Here is a 7,709-nt window from a genome sequence, read left to right as displayed (position 1 = left end):
GATACAGGGCTGGTGATCATGGTCAGCTGAACGTCACAGGGAGTGGGTGACATCATGTCATGGATGGGGACCTCCATGTGAAGGTCACCTCTTGGCAGTCATGAGGTGCAATGGGCCAGCTCTCCTCAGGTGTATCTCTGTGGATGACACTGTGAATGTCTCTGCCAGAGAGCCCTTCCTCGTTTGTGGTCTTGGAAGCTGAGGAGCAGAAGAAGCAGCGGTTGAGAGACAACTGTGAGGAGCACAATGGCCAGAACAGAAACGAAAAACAAAACTGGAGGCACCCACGTTCACTGCAGAAATGGCAGGAATGGTGATGCTGCATCTGAGTTGGGCAAATAGGAGGAGCTGGCAAAGGGTGTGGAGCCGGGGGAGGAGATGCCATGTTCAGTCTTGCCATGTTCAAGCGGCTTCTCCGTGGAGACAGGATGTGGACGCGTCTAGCAGGGAGTTGGATGCAGGGGTCAGAATCAAGGGAGAGATTTGAAGAACTCAGTGGAGGATGTTCCACTGAGTATCTTCCCTGGTGGGAGGAATGTTCCAGATTCTTACGCCACTTGAGTCCCTGAAGCTTGAAAAATCTCACAACATGCCTCCAAGGTAAAGAGTTAACTCAGCAGACCTGGATTGTCTACACTTGCCCCTTCCAAACTAAGTTCTAGCCATTGACCAGCTCCTGGAAGGAGGCTTGCATATGAGCCCGTGAAATGTCCTACCTGATAAGAGCGTCTTTGTTTGCCTGGAGCCATGGCATGTAGTTTATATGCTACAGTGTGATTTACGATGGAGCTTTGGGCCATGCCATACTTGGCCGTGTAGAAAGGCTAGTGAAGGAATAACTCAGGTCAGCCATGTGGACGCTCCATGCTAAGTGACTGACTCCAAGAAAACTCCTGGACGCCAAGGCTTGGTGAATGTTCCTGGTTGGCAATACGTCATGCATGTTGCCACACGCAGTCATTGAAGAGTTAAGTAGCATCCACAGGTCCATGGGGAGAGGACACCTGGAAACTCATGCCTCAACTCTCTTGGACTCTGCCCTAAGCACCTTCAGATTTCACCTGTATCCTTTTTTTGTACTAAACCAAAGCCATGAGTGTAAGAGCTTTCTGGAGTTCTGTGAATCCTTCTACTGAATCGGTGAACCCCATGAGGGTGTCAGGGACCCAGACATGATACCCCTACACCGTCATGAAGGCCGCTGTCTCTGGCTGGGCATGACACACACAGAAGAAGCTTAACAAGTATTGGCGTGAAGGAGTGACAGCATGATGTTTCTTAGGACCCCTTTGTTCTACCTTTTCTTCAAGTGCTTTTGCCTTTTTAGATCTGCTCCAAGTTCCCACCAAGATGTGGAGAAGGAGAAGGAGAGTGAAGGGAACCTGTGTGGCTTACAAGGGTCCTGTGGGACCGTCTGGGGAGAGCATAGAGACCAAGCAGGGGGACTGGAGGTCAGGTCAATCAGAGAGACCACACACATACTAGGCTGCTGGCATTTGGATGTTCTGTAAGTATAACAAAATACACTACGGTATTCTTGTTTCCTCTTTCTCTATTTGGGACTTGGATTTTCAACTGACACAATAGGTTTTAACTTTTGTTAAAGGTTAAGTTTAAGCTTGGCTGTAGTTGCATTCTGAGAATTAAATGTGGAAGTAGGTTGGTACACCATGGTCTTCTAGGAACTCCCAAAGAAGAGAAGGTGAAGCGTTCCCTACAGATACAACCCTCCTCCACATTGTTACTCCAGACAGATGGATGTACTGGGCTGGATGTCCCCCAGGGCCCCGTGGCAGGTCACCATGGGTGGCATTGCTGGAAAGTCAGTGCCTGTCATTTACTCTGAGGAGCTCATTTGTGCCTGGAATGTGCAGGTGGAGACTTGGAGGCTGTGTTTGTCTCTGTAGTTGACAGTCAATGACTCATTTCTAGACTATCCATGGTCTTCATAGCCCCTTATTCCATCTGGGATGAATATGGGATGAAGTGTGCAGGAAAAGAAATTTATGGGGAAGAATTTATGGGGAATTTCCTTCTCCTGAAAGGAAAAATAAGATAGTTCATCAAGTAGACCTTGACGAACAATCCATCCATCCATCAGTGATAATGATAATGGTGATGTGGTGATGGTGATGATGATGGTGATGATGATGGTGAGGATGGAGATGATATGATGATCACAATGGTGGTGAAGATAATGGTGAAGATGATGGTGATGGCCATGATGATGGCGATAATGATGGTGATGATTGTGTTGATAAAGACGATGGTAATGGTGATGGTGATGATGGTGATGATGATGTAGCAACCTTGTTAACGACCAAACAAACAAAATCCTTACACAGTGACTCTCATGCACCATGCTCTGGGCCAAGTTCTAGGACTACAAGTTTAGTACACAATCTGTATCAGTCAGGGTTCTCCACAGAAACAGAACTCATAGGATGTGTGTGTGTGTGTGTGTTTAAAGAAAATATTTACTTTAAGGAATTGGCTCAGGGGACTGTGGAGGCTGAAAAGTCCAAAAATCTGTGGGTGTAGACCAGCAGGATGGAGATCCAGGGAAGAGTTGATGGCTCAGTTCTAGTCTGAAGACCATCTAGAAGGAGAATTCATTCTCGTAGTATTTGATTTGGAGTATGCAATGATGGTATTTTGTCTTCTCAGGTTGGCTTCCGTGGGAGCAGTGAAGGGGTTTCCAGAAACCCTCAAGGCACCAGGCTCCCTTGGTTACATGAGCAAAGAAGAGAGAAAGAAGACAGGTGTGTCTTCCCATGATGGTGGCTCAGGGACGGAGGGCACACTGGCCAGTCAGTTGGAATCATCCTCAATGTCCGTCACACAGAGCCAATTGAACACAGAGAGCTCTGTTAGGGCCATAAAGTGAGGCAGGGACACTACCAGGTGTGTTTGTAGGGAAATTGACGACAGTGTGGTGTGTACTAATGGGAGCTACGTGAAATTCTCAAATTTGTGTGTGCACTGAGTCCCCAGGGAGCTTTGTTCACAGGTGCTGAGGTAGCAGGTCCAGGTGGGCCAAATTCAGACCCTCGCTGATGATCAAGTTCAGACGCCCTGCCACAGCCTCTCAGGGAGGAAGGACAAGGCTGCACTTCAGGCTGTGGTGGTGGGAGTCGGGGAAGGGAAAAGGTGAACCAATTGGGTCCCCATGAGAATGAGTGTCATGACTCAAGATAGGTGGATACTCAACTAGGGGCAGAGAGGGAAGCCTGAAGATGGGAGTTTGAGCCATAGATGGCAGGAACGTGATGCCCTGGGATACAGGGGAACGGAAGGAATGTCGGGAGAGAGTGTGTCCTCAAGAGCCCGGTGCTGATCTAGCAGTGAAACCAGGCAGACTGTGGCGCTTAGGTTGACAAGGTCCTAGGTTTCTTGACCATCAGCACGACCTGGGGGTCTATTACAAATGCAGCCGCTGTTGAACACGACCTTGGAGGGAGCGCCATGGTCAAAGGCTGTCAGAGGGCGGACAACATAGGTTGTGCATGCACACGCACTCTCTTCTGCACACATATGTCCACCCACAAGCACACTCCTGTAGACACTCTCACGGAGACAAAGGCAAACCTGCCCACATGCACACACATGCACACCTACAGGTGAGTCCATACCTGCTTATACTCAGGCACACATTCAGATGCTCCCAAGTGCACTCACCTGGACACCCACACACACAAGTGCTGAGGGTCTCAGCTGAACAGCAGGAAACAATGGCCTGGGGCCTCCCCCAGGAGCACTGATTAATAATCAATCCAGGGACTCCCATCAAGGGAGGAACAGCAGCACCAAGGCCTGGTGGGAAACATCTCAGAGATTAGAATCAGGAAGTAAGATCTTTAGAGGAGAGTCCCGAGAAGCTGGCTTTGAAAATCCCCCCTTGCCCACAGGCTTCCCTCTGTCAGTGGTGTCAATGGGAGGTATTGAAATCCTAGTTCAGAATCCCGGGATTTCCATTTCTATGACTCAGTGAGGCACAGGGAGGGTGCGATCTGAGAAGTCACCTGGGAGGGAAGATTAGGGCCGAGGGAGGGGGTTATGCATGTAGCCTCAGGCCACCTGGTTAAGCCTCAGCCCCGCAATGTGACCTTCAGAAATGAGAGACCCACCGTGACTCTTAGTCTCTTCATTTATAAATAAATGGGAGGACATGGCTCCTTTCTGCAGTGTGTGGTGAGGGTCCATTCAATCAAAGCGGCAAATTTTGTGATGTGCATCAGTAAACCACACACATGCAAAGTGAACAGTTGGACAAGTCGGGGTGCGTGTGTCTGCCTGTGGAGGCAGCTCCACTTTCCAGACTATGGGCATTTCCAGCAGATCCACACATTTCACTTCTCATTCCCCTCCTGTTCCCCAGGCCCTTGTCTCCCCTTCTTGTCCTCAGATCCTCTGCCATCCCAGCCTCCTGTCATTTCTGTTGAAAACTGCAGGGGCTCCCTCCTCAGATCTCTAGGTTCTCGCTCCTGTCTCCCTACTCTCCTGACCCACAATCTCACACTCCGTTGTACTCCTAGGCCACCAGTTCTCTCTTCCATATTCTCATATCAGGGGATCTGTCTGGTTCCCAACTGGGTCCCCCTCCCTAATCCATGCCTGGACATTCCCCCAAGCCTTCCAATAGGGCAGCCACAGAGCTCCCTTGCCTGCTTCCCATTTCTTGGGGTCATTGCCCTCTGTGACGTGAACTCCAATGACTTCAAAATCATCGTTTTATGTTGCATACAGTTGAATGATGTTTACCCCAAATCTGCAACCAACTGGAACCTTAGAATGGGACCTTGTTTTGAAATAGGGTCTTTGCAGTTGTGATGAAGTAAAGGATCTCAGATGACCTCGTCCTGGAGTAGGACGAGCCCTAAACACAATGACAGGGCTCCTCATAAGAGATAGAAGAGGAGACACAGACACAGAGGAGGAGCCACGTGAGGATGGAGGCGGAGATGGGAGGGATGTGCCCACCAGCCCGGGGCACCGGGAGCCCCAGATGCTGGAAGAGGCAGGAAGGACCCTCCCTGGAGCCTCTGGAGGGAGCACAGCCCTGCCTGGTCGGGATCTCAGCCCTATGTGGATCCTAGACTCTGGTTTCCAGAGGTGGGGGAGGATGAATTCCTGTTGTCTCAAGCCTCCCAGTTTGTCTACTTTCCTTCCTTTCTTTTTTTTTTTTTTTTTTTTGTACTGCATCCCTAAGAAACTCACAAATATATTTTCTTGTTTTTCCTCCTTTGCTTCAGAAGAGAGGGCCAGGCGGGTTCCCATGACCCTGTCTTGGCAGGCAGCCGACGTCTCTGGTTACATTTTCATCACCGCCCTTTGTAAGCAGGTCCTGTGGCCCCACACCTGAGGGCCTGCCCTTCATCATATCTTCCCCTCGGTTTATCACCCTCAGATGTTGAGTATTTATTCATTTATGGTCCTCACTGCCTAGAAAGCCAATGGAATCAATGCCACATGTTTCCTGAACCTCCAGCATGAAGCCCACAAGGAGACACAGAGTGGTTTGCTCAAAGGACTGAGCTCGATGATGACTGAGCTCCCAGCACGTGTAACCTGCTTCCCAATCCTGAAGGTGTCTGCCCCGGGGCCTGTGGACGTGCACGGGGAAGGTGACATATTTTCTTGACCTAAAGCATGGTTGGGAGGAGTGATGATTTGAGTGGTGTGAGCTTTCCCTGCTTTTGTCTCCTGATGCTGGCCAGGAAACTCAGCTTCCTCCTTTACATTGTGGACGTGAACATGTAGGGGGCTTTCCATTCTCCAGAAATATAGTTCCTCTGAGCTGACGGCAGCTGTGGTCCCTGACTCCCCCCTTCTGTTCCTTTTCTTAGACCCAGGAACAGGCGTCAGCAGTTGAGTGGGAAGGGGCCAGAAGCTTGGTGACAGAACAGAAGTGAGAAAGGTACCCCCAAACCACTGCCCATCTTGAGAGGAAGTTCATTTGATGTCATAGGTGACATCGGGATGTGCAAGACTCCAGAGAGAGAGAGAGAGGGTCATGGAGTGAGCCACCAGGCCTCTTAACGGCCACTTAACAAGCGGACACCTTGCTGATACACTAAGCCATCGTCTGAAGACAGGTGTCTAGAAATCACTTCCGTCACTGTTTCGTAACACGATGGACACGTATTGTCAATGTCAGCTGAAGTAGGGTGAGGACTGAAATGGAGAGGATACTTTCTAAGATATAAGGTCTCCCTTTGCACATGGAGAACCTGATGTTAGTTTGGGTCAACCACAAATAAGGAACGTCCGGGTGGGAAAACAGTTGGGAGACAGCACTGCGAGCTATTCCTACAACTTGCAGGTGGTCCAAGGGAAGAGTGTTTTTTTTTTTTTTTTTAAATCAATGCTGTTCCCCAAATTATCTTTGAATGCTTTTCTTCCACAAGGTCTAGGATGGATGAGCAAAAGCTTTGGGAAATGTGGTGGGTCATGGGCATCCTCGCCATAGCAAAGCCAGGAGTTTAATGGCTTTGTCTGTTGAGTCTCTTTGTTTTGTAGACCTACCCAATGAGTAGCTTCCTGTCCTCATCCCAAGCTTCCAAAGCTCATGCTCCACCACCCAGAGATGGAAACCTACCCTAGTTCTCCAACCAGCAGACACCAGTGTCTCCAAGCAGCTTCCCAATATTTTGTAGAACCAAGACTGCCCTACAAGAATCCAAGGCCTTCTCTGGTGTGCCCAGGTCATGCATGACGAGAATCTGGACTTCAGGAATTTGGTTCTGTGTTGCTTTCTCTCATTTTCAAGAGGGAATAAGGAAAGTGTGCCTGGGAATTTGATTTTCAGCAAGCGATTTATAAGCCGACTCTTGGGCCGCTTGTTGAAGATGAGTCCGCCAGCCACCGTTTGACCACCTGATGCTGAAATTCTAATTTCTTAGGAAGACAGCAGCTGTGTTATTTCAATAGTCTTCATATTCAAGATTTTTTTCAGAGTTCTGTGGAATACACTTTTTTTTCCCCTTAGAAAGCCAACAGATTAAAAAGGAGAAATAGATGACAGAAATGTTGCAGAGAAAGCAGGATTTTAAAAAAAAATCTGTTGAAAACCAATAGCAGTATAAATGATGATGTGCACAAGAAGGCTGGCGTGAGAACGCTCAGATGTTGGGTGGGAACATGTCAAGGTTGTCTGTTGTCCCCAGTGTTGTTCAGCATTGTGTCTGACGTCTTGGCCAGCACAAAAAATAAGTAGCAAAGACAAGGGAAAAAAACTCCTGTGTTTTTTTTTCATACCACAGGTGGTATGATTGTTTATGCGGAAAAATCCCTGACAGGAATGCCTAGCTGGCTCAGTGGGTAGCGCTCACAACTGCTGATCTCAGGGTTGTGAGTTCTCAACTCTCATGTTGGGTGCGGAGCCTACTAAAAACACTAAAAAAAAAAAAAAAAAAAAGAAAGAAAAGAAAAGAAAGAGAAGTCCCAGATGAATTATAAGGCAAATTGGCCAACATGCCCGCTAGAAGATCAATATATAAAAATTAATAATGACTCATAAAAAATAAAGACTCTGCCACAGCTACCACCTAACAAAGTAGGAGGAATTAAAAAGAAAACCATTTATTTCTAATCACACCCAAAGCTATATTTATAGCAAGGAATACACTGCAGAAAAAAAAATGCATGGATTTCATACAGAAAATCCTAAGAACATACTGAAGAGCATGAAAGAAGATGCAAATCTACGG

This window comes from Canis lupus, chromosome Y, assembly GCF_048164855.1.
Source record: "Canis lupus baileyi chromosome Y, mCanLup2.hap1, whole genome shotgun sequence".
In the NCBI taxonomy this organism is placed as follows: domain Eukaryota; kingdom Metazoa; phylum Chordata; class Mammalia; order Carnivora; family Canidae; genus Canis; species Canis lupus.
The sequence above is the reverse complement of the archived record's forward strand: the minus strand, read 5'-3'. Positions refer to the sequence as shown.